This window comes from Serinus canaria, chromosome 25, assembly GCF_022539315.1.
Source record: "Serinus canaria isolate serCan28SL12 chromosome 25, serCan2020, whole genome shotgun sequence".
Lineage (NCBI taxonomy): Eukaryota > Metazoa > Chordata > Aves > Passeriformes > Fringillidae > Serinus > Serinus canaria.
The window spans coordinates 8635477-8655477 of NC_066338.1; the positions used below are offsets into that span (position 1 = coordinate 8635477).

The 20001-nt window shown below is 50.4% G+C and overlaps 1 protein-coding gene and 1 pseudogene across 1 annotated transcript in view; one reads left to right on the plus strand and one right to left on the minus strand.

Annotated features, from left to right (window-relative positions):
* LOC103824723 (zinc finger protein 420-like) overlaps positions 1-20001 on the minus strand; it is a 210159-nt gene that overhangs the window by 10198 nt on the left and 179960 nt on the right. The gene's annotated exons all lie outside the window — the stretch shown is intronic.
* The window catches only part of LOC103824895 (zinc finger protein 208-like), a 193029-nt pseudogene that overhangs the window by 2989 nt on the left and 170039 nt on the right, over positions 1-20001 (plus strand).

Sequence of the window (20001 nt, forward strand, 5' to 3'; positions counted from 1 at the left end):
TCCAGTTGCTCCCAGTTACCCCCAGTGTGGTTTCAGTCTCTCCCAGTGTATCCCAGTTACTGCCAGCATGTTCCCAGTCACTCCCAGGTGTCCTCAGTTGCTTCCAGCCTGATGCCAGTTGCTGCCAGTATGATCCAGTATGATCCCAGTCTGGATCCCAGCATGGCTCACCTGCTCTCTCTGTAATCCCAATAGGATCCCAGTAGCCCCCATTATAGTCCCAGACAATCCAGAGATGATCCCAGGCCCTCCCAGCACGGTCCCAGTCGTGCCCAGTTGTCCCCATTGTACACCCAGTCACTCCCAGTTGCCCCCAGCATGGGGTCCCAGTTCTCCCCAGCATGGTCTGAGTGTGGTTCCAGTTACCCCAGTAAGGTCACAGACACTCTCAGTATATCCCAGTTGCCCTCAGCATGGTCACAGTCATTCCCAGTCACTCCCAGTTCCCCCAGTCCAGCCCAGTCCCTGGCAGTGCTGCCAGAAGGGATGGAAGAGGGGAAGGAGGTAGGCTGAGGGAGGAGGAAGAGGAGGAGGAGGGTGGAAGAGGAGGAGTGGGAGGAAGAGGAAGAGGAGGGACAGAGGCAGATGAAGGAAAGCAGAAGGAAGGCCCAGGCCTGAAACCCCCCCTGAGTCTGGACTGAGCCCCAGTGTGGGCAGCAGGGGAGGGGGGATTCTGCTCCTCTGCCCCACTCAGGTGAGACCCCACCTGCAGAGCTGCCCCAGCCCTGGGGGCCAGCACAGGAAGGAGCTGGAGCTGCTGGAGCCAGTGCAGAGGAGGCACCAGAGATGCTCCAAGAGCTGGAGCCCCTCTGATGTGGAGCCAGGCGGGTAGAGCTGGGGGTGCTCACCTGGAGAAGGATGCAGGGAGAGCTGAGATGTCCTGTAGGTGCCTCTGTGCCTTCAGGCAGACAGAAGCAGGCTCTGGATCCAGCCCTGGAGCAGTGCACGTGCTGGGGGTGTGACCAGGAGCTGCTCTCCTGTGGGATATCCCCTCCAGGCTGGAAGCACCTGGATGGAGGAGTGAATGCAGGAATGTGGCTGTGACAGTCCTTCCCTGTGGCCTGTCCCCAGCCCCGCTGTTCCCTTGGCCACTCCTTTGGAATGCAGTGAAGGTTTTGGTGCCTCAGCACCACCAAGCCCTCCCTGAATCCACAGCCCCCACCTGTGGGATCATCCCCCCCATCCCTCAGGTGAGCGGGGAGGGGGAGCTCGGCCCAGATATCCCGGGGGGTGCCTGGGTTGGGTTTTTCAGGGGATGTTTGGAGAATGGAGAAGTGCAAGGCTGAGCGGAAAAGGCCCCTCGGGGGGACATCGGGGGGTGGCGGTGGAGGCTGGCGGCAGAGGCAGCCTGGAGGAGCAGAGCCCTGTGTCCCCCAGGAGCCCAAAGTGGGGAGCCCAGAGAGGGGGGAGTGCTGCCATGGGCGGGAGCCTCAGAGCCTGGAGAGGGGCAGGGGGGACTCCTTGGAGCCCCTGCAGCCCCGAGCAGAGAATGAGGGGAGAAAAGACCCCCAGAACCGCCAGCATCCCTAAGTGGGGAGACAGAAAATGGGGAAATTTGGGATTGCTGGGTCTCCAGCAGCCTGGGGAGGGAGGAATCCCAGAACCTCAAATTGAGAGACCAGAGCTCGGGAACTCCTGGGAGGCTTTTTTAGAGCAGATGTTTATGCTGACATCTAGACATGGACTTGGGCAGACGGACCTTTAAACCCAATGTGCTCATGACTTGTTTTCCCTGCAAATCAGGGTTTCCCATTCCCAACCCTTGGCCAGATGGAAAAGGAGGCTTCAAGGAAGAGGAAGGTATCCTGGGACCCCCAGGCAGGTGAGGAGGAAGTCAGTGCCCCTTTCCCCCTCTCTCCTGCTCCATCTCCCAGCCCAGCATGGCCCCTGGCTGCAGGACAACCCTGCTGCCAATCCCATCCTGCCAGGGATGCACAGGGGCGATCTCCCTCCCCTTCCCTGTGGCCTGGAGATAAATCCCATCCTCTCCTTGTCCTTCCTTCCCCAGAGCAGGAGCTGAAGATGGAGACCAGGGAGGACAAATCCCCACAGCAGAACCTGGTGGAAGAGGCCGTTCTGAGTGACTCCACGGTGCAGGAATCCGATGGGGAGGAAAATCCCCAGAGATCTCCCAGGAGGAGGGGCTGCAAACCCAGCCCAGGGTGCCCTGAGGAGGAAAGACCCACCCTGTGCCAGGAAGGTGGACAGAACTCCAACCTGATCTCGGAGCTGGTGCTCCATGAGCAGCTCGATGATGGGGAGAAGCCCCACAAGTGCTTGGAGTGTGGGAAGGGCTTCAGCTGGAGGTCCCGCCTGCTCCGCCACCAGATGATCCACACTGGGGAGAAGCCCTACGAGTGTCCTGAGTGTGGGAAGGGCTTCAGAGACAGCCCCCAGCTGACCATCCACCATCGCATCCACACCGGGGAACGGCCCTATGAGTGTTGGGAATGCGGCCAGAACTTCCTCCGGAGCTCCCACCTGACCTCCCACCAGAAGATCCACACAGGGGAGAGGCCCTACGAGTGTTCTGAGTGTGGGAAATCCTTTCAGACCAGCTCCCTTCTCCTCATTCACCAGCGGATCCACACCGAGGAGAGGCCCTTCCGCTGCCCCGACTGCAGGAGGGGCTTCAAGCACAACTCCCACCTCACCAGGCACCGGCGCATCCACACCGGGGAGAGGCCCTACGAGTGCCCCGAGTGTGGGAAGAGGTTCAGGACTAGCTCAGTCTTGAATCAACACCAATGGAGGCACCGCTGAGGAAGAGCTCTGTGCACTGCCCCAGCTTCCTCCCCCATCAGAGAACCCTCGTCGTGGAGAGCCCTGGTGATCCACATTCCCAATAATCCAAGCTGGGAAGATGTCTGGCTGGTGGTCTCCACATCATCCTGGATCCCTGTAGGCACCTGACTCAACCCTGGGGCAGGAACATTCATTGGGTCTCAGCTCCATCTTGGAAACTCCTTGGGAAGAGCTGATTTTTTACCTTGTCTTGGTTTGAAAGACAGATGGCTGCTGAGGAAGGCAGGAGCCCTCCTTGGAATGGAAAATGTAATTCCCCCTCCCTCTGAATTACTAGAATCCTGAAATTAAGGGGCTCTCAGGCAAAGATATGGGAATAGGAATGACAGTTCTTTACTGGTGTGTGTAATAAAGCAAAAAAACACCAACTACTACAGCCCTGCCAGAGGCTTTGCTGCACAAACCCACAGGGGCAGCTGATCCCAGTGCCCCAGCAGGGCTCAGGGAGCACCAGGCAAGATGTGTCAGCAGGCAGGGGGTGTGGGGTGTGAAAAACATGTTCAGTCTCCTGTGAAAACTTAAAAGGTTTAATAAAGGCCAATAGGAAACAAGGACCTTAGAGCCAAGGTTGTTACAGCCGGGTGCATCTTGGGGATACCCCTTAAATAGTTTACATGTTCCAAAAACTGTTGAGCAGATCTCCTCCTTGGATCCACCTTTTTAGATCATGAGTATTCCTGGGTTGTGGGTTTAGTCCTTTTTTTTTAATCATCATCCTCAGTTTTGGGCCCAGTCCACGCTGCCTTTAATGGTGATTTCTGATACTGGCAGATCTGTACAGGTGTCCTCATCCTGTGTTCATTGTGTCAGGAAAATTAATCCACAAACACCAGAGATTTATGTTCAAAAAGGAGACAGAGGAAACCTTTGACTTTATTCCAATAAATGGAGAGGCCATGGGGCATTCCTCTGGGGTCTCTCCAATTTTTGGGGGATGCAGCCTCCCTTTTTATCCCAATTTCCCTTCTCTCTTTCCCCATTTCTGAGGTACTTGAGAGGTACACACTTCCCAAAACTCCTGATACCAGAGATTTCCCTCTAATGTATAACCCTCCCTTTTAATTTTTAATTCTTACGGAATTTAGGGATTTTCCCTGTTGTTTATTTCATCTTTCAATGTCCAGTTTCATTTATCAGCAACCCTAAAGTTTGTTTGTAAAAGCAAAATATCTTTTTCCATTCATCAATCAGTGGAATCCTTCCCATTGTTTCTTTTATCTCTCAGTGCTGGTTTCATTTAGCAGCAGACCCACAGCTGGTTTGGAAAGACAAATCTGTTATTCCTCTCAATTGGATGTTATCCCAACCAAAGCAGGCATTTTAGCACAAGCATAATTACATCAGGTGTTTCACTGCTATGTCTAACCTTAATTACCAACAGAAATAGAAAATATATAGCAAAGTTATTCTGACACCACAGCTATAAAATCGTTTTTACATTTGTGAAAAGCCAGTATTATGGGATGTATCTACAGCAGGGGCTGCAGGGCAGGGAGAGCCGAGCTCAGGGTCCCAGGCACACGGGGATGGATCCCTCTTTTAGGGAGGTGGGTGTTAATAAAGCCCCAGTTCAGTCTCACAAGCAGAGGCTCACCCTGATCTGCAGAAAAAAACCCCACAATTGGTAGAAGCTGTGAAGCCACTAGGACTGATTTCAGCACTGGATGGTGCTCTCTGAGGACATGGGCACCCCCGGAAATTCCCAAGTTTATCTTACCTCTTAACTTGTTGCATATGCATAAAAGAAATATGCATATGCAGATATGCATATGAGAGGAATGTGGGATTTGTCTTTCCAAACCAGCTGTGGCTCTGCTGCCAGATGAAACCAGCACTGAGAGATAAAAGAAACAATGGGAAGGATTCCACTGATTGATGAATGGAAAAAGATATTTTGCTTTTACAAATAAACTTTAGGGTTGCTGATAAATGAAACTGGACATTGAAAGGTGAAAGAAATAATGGGGGAAACCCTAAATTCCGTAAGATTTAAAAATTAAAAGGGAGGGTTAGAGGGAAATGTCTGGTATCAGGTGTTTTGGGAAGTCTGTACTTCTTAGGTACCTCAGCCAATGGGGAAAGAGAGAAGGGAAATTGGGATAAAAAGGGAGGCTGCATCCCCTAAAAATTGGAGCGACCCCAGGGGAATGCCCCATGGCCTCTGCCATAATTCAAATAAAGTCAAAGGCCTCCTCTGTCTCCTTTTTGGACACAAACCTCTGATGTTTGTGGATTAATTTCCCTAACACATATGAATTAAACTGTTTTATTAATTTTGTCAGCCCACACAGTTGTGTAGTCACGAAGCTGTGACCCAGATTCAGTTTTTTCATCTCTTCAGCCCCAAGGTCGGTAGGGCAGCCCCCTCCCCTTATCTCTCTTCAGCTTGGATGTTTGCATTCCTTTCTAGGTAGCCTTGAATCTCCTTTGTTTTCTCTGCAGGCTTTTTTGGGAGCACACAAGTTGAGCTTAAACAGCAGGCTTCAGCTAAATCTAAAGTTGGTTTCTACCCCCAGTTAAATTTCTAACCCACGGCTGGAGAAGCAGCTCTGGGCTGGGCTGGGGAGAAGCTCCCAGATAAGAGGAGTGCAGCCAGATGCCCTCCTCCCAGAGCTTGATCACATCTTTTGTTTCCTTAAGTATCCAGTTGTTAGTCTTTCCTAGCAAAAAAAAAAAATTCTGTAAGTTAAAAGGAACAAAAGGAAGAAAAATCTAACCCCCAACATACCTTTGCACCCTAAAAAATCTGCTCTGTCCAATTGTTTCTTCTGGTGGCATGGAGGAAAGCTGGATGATCCTTGGAGGTCTTTTCCAACCTAAATAATTTCCATCTTTATCCCATCCAAACACCCAGAACTGAGATAAAGAAATTAAACAGATCTAAAGCTGCAGCACTTCACTGGGATTTGGAGGTGAATTTGGGATTCAGAGGAATCTCCAGGAGCCTGGGGGTGTTGCAGGGCCAGGCAGATGGGGCCACAGTCTCGTGGCTGTGCTGGCAGAGTTTGTCCACCTGAGCCCATCTGTTCTCCAGGAATTCTGGTTCTGTCCCAGTCCCTGGCCTGGGTCTCCCCATTTGGGGTGTCCCCCCCAAAGTGCCCAAATCACTGCTGAAAGTGCCTGAGCTGCTCCTGGCTGGGGATGTTCCTGTCCACCAACCTCTCCTGGTCAGTGCCATGGGGGTGCCAGGGGGTCTGGGGGGTCCTGGGGGAACAGCCCGAGGCTTTTGTGGCTCTTGGGGCATTGGTGGTGCTGGGAGGGGCTTTGAGGGGCTTTTGAGGCAGACTGTGAGGGGGGTTTGAGATCCTGGCCGGGCTTGCAGAGAATTTGGGTGGGTCTTGGGGGAGATGGGAAGGGGTTTTGGTGGCTCTCAGGGCCATTTACATTGCAGGGAGTGCTTTGGGAGAGTCCTGGCCAGGGGCTGTGGGGTGCTTTGGGGGGTCTGGGAGTGTCTGTGGGGCTGGGAGGGGTTTTAGGGCAGATGTGACCCCCCCAAGAACCCCAAAGCAGCCACCAGACCCCAACCCCCAGGGTGCTGCCAGGGCTCTGTGGCTCCATGTTGGGGTTCATTGGGGGGGGTCCTGGGGCTGTGTGTGTCCCCCCATCCCAGTGTCACCCCTTTGTCCCTCCTCACAGCACTCCTGCTCCCCCCGAGGGAGTTTGGGGAGGGGGCAGAGGGGATGCACAGCCCCAGCAGGGAATGATGCTCAGCACCAGGCTCGGGGCCCAGGGGAGCAGATCCTGCAGCTGGGACAGGCTCACTGTGACAGCCTCTGAAAAATCCCTTCCCCAGGGTTTCTTCTCCTGGGAGGATGAGCAGGCTCAGCTTCTCCATGTTCTGCTGCTCTGGGGTGTGATTTGGGGATTGTTCACCCAGCGTGTGAATGGTGCTGACTGAATGACCAATCCCAGCCCAGCTGTGTCAGGACTCTGCTCAGCCATGGGTTTTTATTATTCATTCTTTCCCAGCCTTCTGTCTGTGTCCTTCCTCTGTAGTTTAGTATGGTTTTGGTATAGCTTTTTTTAATATAATATAGTAGGATAAGAATGGAATGGAATGGAATGGAATGGAATGGAATGGAATGGAATGGAATAGAATAGAATAATATAGAATAATATAAAATAGAATAGAATAGAATAGAATAGAATAGCATAGAATAGAATAGAATAGAATAGAATAGAATAGAATAGACTAGAATAGAATCGCCTAGCATAGAATAGCATACTATAACATGGAATGGACTACGAATAGACTAGAATCATATCGAATACAATCGAATAGCCTGGACTGGAATGGCATGGAATGGCATGGCATGGCATGGCATGGAATCGAATGGAATGGAATGGATAGAATGGAATAGACTAGGATCGAATCATATAGACTAGACTAGACTAGACTAGACTAGACTAGACTAGACTAGACTAGACTAGAATAGAATAGAATAGAATAGAATAGAATAGAATAGAATAGAATAGAACAGAATAATATAGAATAATATAGAATAGAATAGTATAATATTTCAGCCTTCTGAGAACGTGGAGTGAAATTCTCATACCTCATCCTGGGAGCCTCACCACACCACAGACTCCCTGTTGGGAAGGATGAAATTTTGACAAGAAAATCTCACAGATATGTGTGAGCTTGGCAAAAAGATCTCTGAATGTAGGAGCTGAGAATGGAATAGAGTTGGAAGCAAGTTTTGACAGAGAAGGAAAGAATTGCTGAGCCAGTCTGAGTGGATAACCAGGGAGGCAAAGGGTGTGTTGGTTAAAAGGGTTTTTATGGCTTAGAGCAAAGGATAAACCCACCTCAAACAAGAAGATGTTTTTACCAAACAGAAGGATGCCACAGGCAAACAAGACAGCAAACATAAAAAAGAGAAAAAAGTAGAAAAAAGGTCTCAGAATTTTCCACTGGAAGAAAACTGAAAAACAACTTGAGCTTAAACTGTAATGTACTGACTGTGAGTGATTGGAGAATAGTAATTATGGTAATTATAGTAGCTATGATAGGCTGTAGGTAAAAGCTAAGGTGTAGATTGGATCTTAAAGGATGGAAATCTTCAGAGACTCAAGAGGGTTTGATTTACAGTCTTGGAAGAAGCCTAGACTGATGTGAAAGCAAGGCACACAGACAATAAACAGAGAAATCATCGACTTATATTTCTATAGTTACAAGTAAGAATATGCCTTAAGTAAGTAAGAAACTGTATTAGATGAGGTGATGAAGGGTTTTATAGTGCAGTAATGTGATTGTATAGAATAAGCTGAGAGTTTGGATGTTATAATAGAGACAAATATGTGTGTACATGTACAAGACCTCACTGGACAAAAACATCTGCATTGCAGTAGAGAAAAGTAAAGGTGATAGGACAGAAAAGCAAAATAAAGTCTGTGGCATCAGCCTATTGGGTTAGAAAGTTATATATTGTCAGGAAAATTAATCCACAAACATCAGAGGTTTATGTCCAAACAGGAGACAGAGGAGGCCTTTGACTTTATTCCAATAAATGGAGAGGCCATGGGGCATCCCCTGGGGTCTCTCCAATTTTTGGGGGAATGCAGCCTTCCTTTTTATCCCAATTTCCCTTCTCTCTTTCCCCACTGGCTGAGGTACCTGAGAAGTACAGACTTCCCAAAACGCCTGATATCAGAGATTTCCCTCTAATGTATAACCCTCCCTTTTGATTTTTAATTCTTATGGAATTTAGGGATTTTCCCTGTTGTTTCTTTCCTCTTTCAATGTCCAGGTTCATTTATCAGCAACCCTAAAGTTTATTTGTAAAAGCAAAATATCTTTTTCCATTCATCAATCAGTGGAATCCTTCCCATTGTTTCTTTTATCTCTCAGTGCTGGTTTCATCTAGCAGCAGACCCACAGCTGGTTTGGAAAGACAAATCCCACATTCCTCTCATTACCTAAGCAATAAATCATTCTTATTCTGGTTGTGGTCCCGTCCCTGTGCACCCCCAGCCTCCAGCCCAGCCCTGGGGAGGCTCCTCAGAAAGGGCTTTCAGGGGCAGCTCTCAGAGCTCCACCACACTGGGGGTTTCTCCTCTCCCTTGGATTTCTCGAGGCACTGCTGCTCTCTCCTCTCAGCATCTCAGGATGCTGGGCTCAGCACACCAAATACAGCCAGGGCTCATTCAGACACAGAAAGGCCTCAGCAGCCACTGCCTTCCCCTCTGCCAAGTCCTCAGCACTTGCACAGCTCATTAGAGAGGGCTGAGGGCTGGGGATGAAGGCTCCAGTGCCCGCTTGGAGGAGGTGATGACAGCCCTGTGCACTGACACTGATCCAGGGTGTGCTGAGGAGAGCAGGCCCAGTGGAAAAACAGTTCCTGACCATGGGATGGGCAACTCTGCCCATCCCCCCCAGCCCCAGCCCTTTGTCTCAGTGCCCACCTGGGCCCTGCCTCACTGTCTGGGACATGAGACTCGTCCACTGGATCCTGGTACAGCTCCTTGGCACCAGCTTCCACCTCCTTTCCCCCTGGACCTGGCTGTGAACAGGCACAGAAGGGTTTCTGCCAATTATAAAAAAATAAATTATTTTAATTAAAAAAAAAAATAAAAATAAAAATTCTATTAAAAGCAACAGCAACAAGAATAGCTCTCTGCCAAAAAAAACCCAAACCAAAACAAAAAAAACCCAGATTAAAAAACCCCAAAACTAAACCAAACCAACACAATCAAAACCAAAATAAACCAGTAAAAAACCCTAAAACCCAAACCCCACCCAGCTCCAGAAGTGAAACATGACCAACAGCCAAACCCAACCAATGACTCTCACGTCCTCCAGCACCTCTGCAGACGCTGCCTGCTCGGGCAGGGAGGTGCTGCAGAGGGCCAGGTCAGCCTGGTGCCCTGCCAGGGACCCCTCACAGCCCCACGGGTGCCACCCCAGGGAGGCTGACAGCTTCCCTCCCAAAATGCTGCTTTCAGTTCTGACCCAGCACTAAGAAATCCAAGAACAAAACAAGGCTGATGACAGAATCCTGCAAAATCCCATCCAAGAACATTCTGTTAGAAAGTCACAAGAATTATCAGAAGCTGAGAAAATCACAAGAATTATCAGCAACGTTAGCAAACGATGCTATAGGTGAGCAGTGAGATGGTTTGCTCTCACAATTAAAGAGCAAATATTAAATCTATGGTAAGAGGGGCTAGAGGTATAAAGGGCAGAACATCCATTTTTGCAGATGAGGAGATGGTGATTGAATCCTTTGCTCTCGGTGCTGTGTGATTTCTTTATTGTCTTCTGATGGTTTTTGATGAGGTTTCGATAAACCTCTTAAATTTTTGAAAGTGAGCATCATTTCTCACAAGTTTCAAGCACTTGGACTGGAAGAGTTCAGTCAATAACTGGAATGAGCCCTCCCTTTCTAACATGTGAGCAATTCCATCAGATTTCCAAAACAAGTCAAAGAAGGATCCCCAGCAGCAGAGGTTTCACACAAAGCAATGAGATAGAACAGGGCAGGGCGAGCGGCTGCCAAAATTAAACTTCTCCATTGCACTGAAGGATTTATTTGAATTTTACTGTAGCTGCTATTAATAAAGTACAAGATTTAAGAGTCTTGAAAAATAAAAATAAATAAATAATGAAAGACCCCCATTATACCAAAAAGACAAACCTCATTTTTCTTTACTGTCATGATGCTCCTGAAAAAAACCATCAAATCATCCTGCAAGTTCAGAGATACAAAAGAAAGCTGACTTGAGTTTCTCCAGCAAACCACAGCAGGGTTTGTGCAGCTGACCATTCTGAATAGGAACAAACACACAAATTCATATTTTCTAAGATATTTTCCATGGTCATCCTCCATTTTTGTAAGGCAGATTGCACCAAAGACGTGTTTTATTCTTGCTGGGAAGAAAGATCCTTTGAGTTATTTAAGCTTTGAGGTGCATTTAAAAATGACTTTCACTAAAGTCAGATACTCCCAGGCTTGAAGGTAAAGCATAAACAAAATTAGTCACTTGCCTGCAATAATTGCAGAAAGAACACATTGAAATGTGCCCTTTCACATGAAAACCTAAAAAAATCTTAAACCTAATTCTGGACAACACCAGCCAGAGAGCAGAAGAGAGCTGTTGCCAGTTCTGAGTTTGTTTTTCAAAGCCACAGACCCCAAAGCCTGGGTTGAACTTTGGCAGAGCTGTGTTCAGCAGCTCTGGGCTCACAAGGAGTGGTTGGACCTGGCTCCCATCCCTTCAGCACCAGCCCTGCCTGCACAGTGACAGCTGCTGCTCCCACGGACTTTGTGGCCACCTGAAGCACAAGCCCAGCCCAGCCCAGCCCAGCCCAGCCCAGCCCAGCCCAGCTGCAGGTGAACTCCAGGAGGAGAAGGAGGGATTGGTTTGGAAGCTCCTGGGTGCCCTCAGTGGGGCTGGCCTGGAGCCATGCCCACCTTGCCAGCAGCAGCAGCTGTGGGGCAGGAGCGGTGCCCGATGTGCCCCACGGGTGTTCAGGGTGGGGAAGGGCTGGGGAAGGGCTGGGGGCGCAGCTGGGCTGGGCTGGGGCTCTCCAACTGCCCTGGATGTGGAACTGGAGCCCAGCAACTGCCAGAACTGCCAGATGGAGCCCTGGCAGGTGAGTGGGGAAGGGGCAGCTCCCCCTGTGCCAGGCCCAGAGGGGGCCTGGGGGGGCCTGGGCTGTCCCATGGACAATGGTTCCCTTTGGGAACACCAGGGCATTCCCAGGGGGCTGTTCTGGAGCTGGTGGCACCTTTGGTGCTGGTCCTGGGGCTGTTGGCCATGCCAGAGCACTGGGGCTGTTGGCCATGCCAGAGCACTGGGGCTGCTGGCCATGCCAGGGCACTGGGGCTGCTGGCCATGCCAGGGCTACTGGTCATGCCAGACCACTGGGGCTGCTGGCCATGCCAGGGCACTGGGGCTGCTGGCCATGCCAGGGCACATCCACATCTTCCAGCCCCTGAAGGGACTCAGGGAGAGCTGGGGAGGGACTTTGGACAAGGACCTGCAGGAATGGCTTCCAGCTGACAAAGGGCAGGGTTCAATGGGATCTTGGGAAGAAATTCCTCCCTGGAGAAGGAAGGGTGAGGAGGGTAGAGCGGCCCTGGCACAGGTTGCCCACAGCAAACAGGGATTGCCCTGGAAGTGTTCAAGGCCAGGCAGAATGGGGCTCAGAACAACTTCCCTTCTGGTGTTCTCATCAAGTGAGGGCCCCTTCCAGCAGGTTCTGTTTGTTCCATTTTCAAAGGCCAGGGCTGAAAGGATTCCCAAGGAGGGGAGGAAGAGCTGAGCTGGGATAGGCTGGGAAAACACTGAGGGAAAACAACATCCTCAGGGACAGCCATGCAAACCTGAGTGTGCTCATCCCTGTGTTCTTCCAGGAGCTTGGACTGAGCCAGCAGTTCCCTCCCCAGATGTTTCTTCAACAGGAGCCTTCCTCAAGAGCCCCTGAGGTGAGTCCAGCTGTGCTGAGCTGGCTCAGGACACTTTTGAAATGGGAATTCCCTAAGGGGAAGAGAACTGCAGGAGCCCTGCAAAGGAGAAGCTGCTCGGCCACGGCTCTCCTGTGTGCCCCTGAGTGGGGTTCCTTTCCCTGTGCCTCATTTCTGGATCCCCATTTTACCCCAAAAGAGACTCATTTCCTCTGCTTCATTAGTTTAGCAACATCTGTGGTGGTCAACATGAACAAATAGAACAGGAACCTGATCTCTGATGTGTAATTTGATTTCATTTTGCTTGTCCTAAGCACAAGCAAAGTGCTCAGAGTAGAAACAGATTTCATGTTTAAGCAGATTCAGATTTAGTTCATGAGGTTGGTTCTCCATGAATGAAGAGCCATTCCTGTTGGGATCAGAAGAGGCATCTCAGATGGTACTTTGGAATAGGACACAATACCTGCCTTCCTCTTAGCAGGATAAAGCAGAGAAGGAACATCAGATCTCCACTCCAGACTATGAAAAGACATTTTTTTCCCCCAGATACTTGCATTTTATTTAATTCTGTTTTCTTTTCTTCATCCAATTCATTTTAATAATATGTTCCAAACCTATTTATCCCAATGCATCCAGTAAAGTTAAAACAATGGAAGAAAACTCATTTTAACGTATTGCCCCTTGATGTCATTTTGTTTGGTGCTAAAATCTGTGGTAAAGCATTATCAGAAATCACTTTTGGGAACAGAACAAAGATCTCCTGGGACATTTTGCAAAGACAAGCACAAGGGGGAATGGCTTTAAGCAGAAAGAGATTTAGATTGGACATGAGGAAGAAGCTCTTGGCTGAGGGCCTGGCACAGGGTGCCCAGAGAAGCTGTGGCTGCCTCTGGATCCCTGGAAGCGTCCAAGGCCAGGTGGGACAGGCTTGGAGCAGCCTGGGATAGCAGAAGGTGTCCCTGCCCGTGGCAGAGAGCTGGAATGAGATGATCTTCGAGGATCTAACCAAAACCGTTCTGGGATTGGGCTGGATTCTCTGAAGGGACTTTAAATCCCACAATTCTCCCCTCACCTCCCACTCCCTCTCTTGCAGGCGTGGCAGGAGGCAACAGAACCCAACGAAGGAGCCCAGGGCAGCGCAGACAGAGTGAGCGGGAAGCGGAAAGCAGGAGGCAATGGAAACGTGTCGGGGACAAAAGCAGAAACAGCAGAGAGCAGCACAGGGACATTCCCGAGCCCTCCGCTTCTCATCCCTCCCTCCAGACTCAGGGAAATAGAAGCGGAGTTGATCTGCGCCGACGAGGTGGACACAGAGTTCGAGTCAGGCGAGCCGGCGGCGCCCGCAGTGCCACCAACAGTGCCACCAGCAAGGGCACCAGCGGTGCCACCAGCAGTGCCACCAGCAGGGCCACCAACAGGGGCTCAGGCCCCTGCCCAAGGCCCGGGGGACAGCCGATGGCACCACGGTGGCGCGGGGCTGCGGGCGGCCCTGCGGGACGGCAGCGCTCGGTACCGGCAGCGCGATTTCGCGGCGGCCGCCGCCAAGTTCTCCACGGCTCTGGAGGTACGGGGCTAAAGGGCTGTGACCCCCCTGGGGAGCTGTGACCCCCCCAGGGCAGCTGTGACCCCCCCAGGGCAGCTGTGACCACACCAGGGCAGCTGTGACCACCCCAGGGCAGCTGTGACCCCGGGGCAGCTGTGACCCCGGGGCAGCTGTGCCCCTGGGCAGCTGTGACCCCAGGGCTGTGACCCCTGGACAGCTGTGACCCCGGTGCAGCTGTGCCCCTGGGCAGCTGTGACCCTGGTGCAGCTGTGACCCCCCCAGGGCAGCTGTGACCCCGGGGCAGCTGTTACCCCAGGGAAGCTGTGACCCCGGGGCAGCTGTGACCCCCCCAGGGCAGCTGTGCCCCAGGGAAGCTGTGACCCCAAGGCAGCTGTGGCCCTGGGGCAGCTGTGACCCCAAGGCAGCTGTGACCCCCCCAGGGCAGCTGTGACCCCGGGGCAGCTGTGACCCCGGGCAGCTGTGACCCCGGACAGCTGTGACCCTGGGGCAGCTGTGACCCCTGGGCAGCTGTGATCCCTGGGCAGCTGTGACCCCAAGGCAGCTGTGACCCCAAGGCAGCTGTGACCCCCCCCAGGAAAGCTGTGACCCCAAGGCAGCTGTGACCCCAAGGCAGCTGTGACCCCTGGGCAGCTGTGACCCCAGGGAAGCTGTGACCCCGGACAGCTGTGACCCCTGGCAGCTGTGATCCCCCCAGGGCAGCTGTGACAGCAGGGCAGCTGTGGCCCCGGGGCAGCTGTGATCCCTGGGCAGCTGTGACCCCAGACAGCTGTGACCCCGGTGCAGCTGTGACCCCAGGGCAGCTGTGACCCCGGGGCAGCTGTGACCCCTGCACAGCAAAGCCAGGCTGTGCCCTAATTCCCTGAGGCAGGAATAGCAAAGGGAAGCAGGGGCACCAACCTGGAGCGCCTCTAGGGTCGGAGAGAAACGCTGAGATGGGATTTGGCCTGAAATCTGCAAACAGGGAATTGGAAATAAACCACAGAAGGGGGGAAGCGTTGGACTGCACCAAAGAATGTCACGTAATTTTGTACTTTTCTCTAAGTTCTTCACTGTATTGATGTGGGGAGGGATTTAAGTCCCACAGAGTGGAAAAAATGCTCCTCTCTTTAATCTTAGCTCTATCAGCAACAAATGCCCTCTCAATAACTGGGGAGTTTTCACTTTGCCCCAGCTAATGCTTTTTCTCCACTCTGACTCTTTTTTTGAAACTCTGAGAAAGGGATTGCACTTTTTTTATCCAAAAAAAGAGTTCTGCCACTATTCTGCCAAACTTCATTCAAAAGCATTTGTCAAATATTAGGGCTTTCCAGTTCATAGGCAAATATCCTATTCCTCTTATTTTTCTACAATACTGAAGGAATTTTTTTAAGCAATAAATATTACAGCAGTCAGTGAGTAAAATGATTAAGTGTCATCCTTTTTAAGTGTTTTTTTGCCCCCTCTATTCTGACATGAGCTGTGATAGGAACAGCACCATGGGTCGCTTAAGAAGAAAGGAGGACTTGTCTCCTCCTGAGAGGAAAGGCTGGTGAATGGAAATACCAGGAAAATGGATGAGGGAATTCATCCCTGGGATTTGGACAGACTGACTGGGGCATCATGGAATTGTAGGGCTGGCCCTCCCCAGCAGCTTCTAAATCCAGCTTTCAGAAACAAAAACCACAAGCATTCCTGAAAAACCCTTCTGTCCTCTGTACTGGTTTTTGTAATGCTGATTTTAGTTAAAGCCAGAGTCTGTAAGACCTCAGTTTTCCCCACTGATCAGTCCCAAAGTGTTTCCACCCAGCAAATGGTGAATTCTAATATTTGGAAATCATGGTTTTGTTTCATGTGCAGCTTTGCAGTAAAGGCTTTGCTCTAGAGGATCCCTTGAAGTCCTCTCCAGATGGTATTTCCAGGCTTGCCAGTTGGATCGAGTCAAAGCTTGTCATCTGCTACCTAAAGCTGGGGCAGCCTGGCCTTGCTCTGCATCATTCCCACAGGTAAGAGGAAACACGGATTGGATTCACTGCTGACACTGAAATCCAAAATGAAACCAAGACTAGGAACAAAGGCTGTGCAGGAAGAGCCAGTCTAATCTGAGAAAAGAGGAATCAGGAGAACACACCTTACAGGTGGAGCTGGTGTTCAGGTTGGACTAACGGCATCTCTTGAAGGGTCTGACACACAGACTAAGGTTCACCCATGCTGCAGCTATGCCTTGTACAGAAAGTATTTCAAAATATCTCAGGTTCACCTGGTGATGCATTCCAGGTGCACAGTGCTTCCAGAGAGGTGGGCCAGACACCTGCTGCTCCTGTTTGGGCAGCTGGGCGTTAACAAGAACTTGTGCTGTGGCAGTTTTGCTTATGGTACCTACATGCCAAAGACAAGAGAGAATATTACCCCTGGAGCATTTCCTCTAGAGCAATACACAAACCCCCAATGAAACTGCATTTAGGATAAAACCACGATGAAATCAACCTTTAAGTAATATTTTTAGTAATGTTTTCTTTGTCGATCAAAGCAGGAGAGAGAGGGAGAGGGAGGCAGAGACAGAGAGTTCACCTGGCATTTGAGATGCAGCACTGAGTTATGGAGCAGAAGTGCATTTGGAGTCTGCCTCAGGCACCACTCGATTCTCAGGAGCTGTAGAGGTGTAAGAAACCCCAGGCTGACCTTGTCCATCCCTGTTCTCTCCCCAAGGAGCATCATCCAGAACCCCTCTCACTTCTGCAACCACCTGCGCCAAGCCGCCTGCTTCCGGAGCCTGCACAGATACTCGGAGGCTGCCAGGTACTTCTGCAGCTCGGGCTCCTTCCAGAGAGCTCCTCTGCACCCCTCCCCACAGCTCTCAGCAGTGACACACCCTGCAGGAGCCAGGCTCTGCCCAAATCCATGCTCTGTGTGTGTGTGACCTCAGGGGCAGCAGAGCTCCAGCCCTCCCAGCTGCTGGAATGTGAACAACCCCAGCTGTGGCCCTGAATGACATCCAGGGCAGGCAGGGAGTTCAGGGAGCTAAAAATGTGTTTGCTGATGCTTGTCTAAGAGCTGGACGAGGACTGGGAGTCTGGGTGAGCTGTGGTATAAAGCTCACCTGGCACTCTTTGAACAGGACCTCCTTGCAGCCTGCATGCAGAGCCCCTTCCCTGTCACTTGGTTTTAAAATTTTAAATTTTTTAAAATGCCAGTCACTTGGTTTTAAATCTTTAAAGGTTTAACAGTAATAAAATGGTTGTAAAAATAGCAATTTAATTAGAGTAATAAAACTTTTGGACAATTTGAATTAGGACAATATGAGACAATAGAAACAAAGGGTTATGGATGTCTGGGTACCTTTTTCTGGGCATCATAAACCCAAAAAAGGACACAGGTTACCAGAGGATTAACCCTTAAAAACAACAGCCTGTTGCATATTCATGCATCTCATACATGATGCATAAATTCCATTCAAACACAGGATTCTCGCTGGTCAGGGTCAACTCTTTCCTCTTAATCCTGACGGCATCTTCAGGGCTGAGCAAGGCTGGAAGAATTTATTTCTTCTGCTAAGAGGGCAATAAATCCTTTTTCTCTGAAAGATGTAGGCGCCTTGTGGCTGCTATCTGAGTGCCAGTACCTCGTTCCTTTCTTTAAAAAAATATCCCACTTACACAGTGGGATATTTTTACTTTTACTACAAAAGTTACCTTTTAGCTACATTCACCACCCTATTAAAATGCTAACACAGCACTGCTAATCCATACAACACAGTATCAGAGCAGAGCCATAGCACAGGCACTCTCCAAGGCTGCCGGCCCACACTGTCCCCGCTGTGTTCCCGCTCTGTCCCCAGGAGTGCCATGGTGGCTCAGTGTCTGTACGTGCTGGCCGAGGGCGCGGCTCCGGACACCAGCGACCTGCTGCAGCTCTACTGGCAGGTACAGCCCGGGCCCCGGGCAGCGGCAGGGCCGGGGGGGCTGGAGGGCCGGGACGGGAGGGGAGCGACCCCGGGGGCTTCCACATGCACTTTACTGTGTGCACAATGCTGCTTATTGCATGCACAATGCTGCTTATTGCATGCACAATGCTACTTATTGCATGCACAGTGCTGCTTACTGCATGCACAATGCTACTTACTGCATGCACAATGCTGCTTACTGCATGCACAATGCTGCTTACTGCATGCACAATGCTGCTTATTGCATGCACAATGCTGCTTGTTGGATACACAATGCTGCTTATTGCATGCACAGTGCTGCTTACTGCATGCACAATGCTGCTTATTGCATGCACAATGCTGCTTGTTGGATACACAATGCTGCTTATTGGATGCACAGTGCTGCTTATTGCGTGCACAGTGCTGCTTATTGCATGCACAGTGCTGCTTATTGCATGCACAATGCTGCTTATTGCATGCACAATGCTGCTTGTTGGATACACAATGCTGCTTACTGCATGCACAGTGCTGCTTACTGCATGCACAATGCTGCTTATTGCATGCACATTGCTGCTTATTGCATGCACAATGCTGCTTACTGCATGCACAATGCTGCTTACTGCATGCACAGTGCTGCTTATTGCATGCACAATGCTGCTTACTGCATGCACAATGCTGCTTACTGCATGCACAATGCTGCTTACTGCATGCACAAGGCTGCTTACTGCATGCACAATGCTGCTTACTGCATGCACAGTGCTGCTTACTGCATGCACAATGCTGCTTGTTGCATGCACAGTGCTGCTTACTGCATGCACAATGCTGCTTACTGCATGCACAATGCTGCTTGTTGCATGCACAGTGCTGCTTACTGCATGCACAATGCTGCTTATTCCATGCACAATGCTGCTTACTGCATGCACAATGCTGCTTATTGCATGCACAATGCTGCTTACTGCATGCACAGTGCTGCTTACTGCATGCACAATGCTGCTTGTTGCATGCACAGTGCTGCTTACTGCATGCACAATGCTGCTTATTGGATGCACATTGCTGCTTATTGTGTGCACAGTGCTGCTTATTGCATGCACAATGCTGCTTACTGCATGCACAATGCTGCTTACTGCATGCACAGTGCTGCTTATTGCATGCACAGTGCTGCTTACTGCATGCACAATGCTGCTTATTGCATGCACAGTGCTGCTTACTGCATGCACAGTGCTGCTTACTGCATGCACAATGCTGCTTATTGCATGCACAGTGCTGCTTGTTGGATACACAATGCTGCTTACTGCATGCACAAGGCTGCTTATTGGATGCACAGTGCTGCTTATTGCGTGCACAGTGCTGCTTATTGCATGCACAGTGCTGCTTATTGCATGCACAATGCTGCTTACTGCATGCACAGGGCTGCTTACTGCATGCACAATGCTGCTTACTGCATGCACAGTGCTGCTTACTGCATGCACAATGCTGCTTATTGCATGCACAGTGCTGCTTACTGCATGCACAGTGCTGCTTACTGCATGCACAATGCTGCTTACTGCATGCACAATGGTGCTTGTTGGATACACAGTGATGCTTACTGCATGCACAATGCTGCTTATTCCATGCACAGTGCTGCTTACTGCATGCACAATGCTGCTTACTGCATGCACAATGCTGTTTACTGCATGCACAATGCTGCTTGTTGGATACACAATGCTGCTTACTGCATGCACTATGCTGCTTACTGCATGCACATTGCTGCTTACTGCATGCACAATGCTGCTTGTTGGATACACAGTGATGCTTACTGCATGCACAATGCTGCTTACTGCATGCACAGTGCTGCTTACTGCATGCACAATGCTGCTTATTGCATGCACAGTGCTGCTTACTGCATGCACAATGCTGCTTACTGCATGCACAATGCTGCTTGTTGGATACACAGTGATGCTTACTGCATGCACAATGCTGCTTATTGCATGCACAATGCTGCTTACTGCATGCACAGTGATGCTTACTGCATGCACAATGCTGCTTATTGCATGCACAGTGCTGCTTACTGCATGCACAATGCTGCTTATTGCATGCACAATGCTGCTTATTGCATGCACAATGCTGCTTACTGCATGCACAGTGCTGCTTACTGCATGCACAATGCTGCTTACTGCATGCACAGTGCTGCTTACTGCATGCACAGTGCTGCTTACTGCATGCACAATGCTGCTTATTGCATGCACAGTGCTGCTTACTGCATGCACAATGCTGCTTACTGCATGCACAATGCTGCTTACTGCATGCACAATGCTGCTTATTGCATGCACAGTGCTGCTTACTGC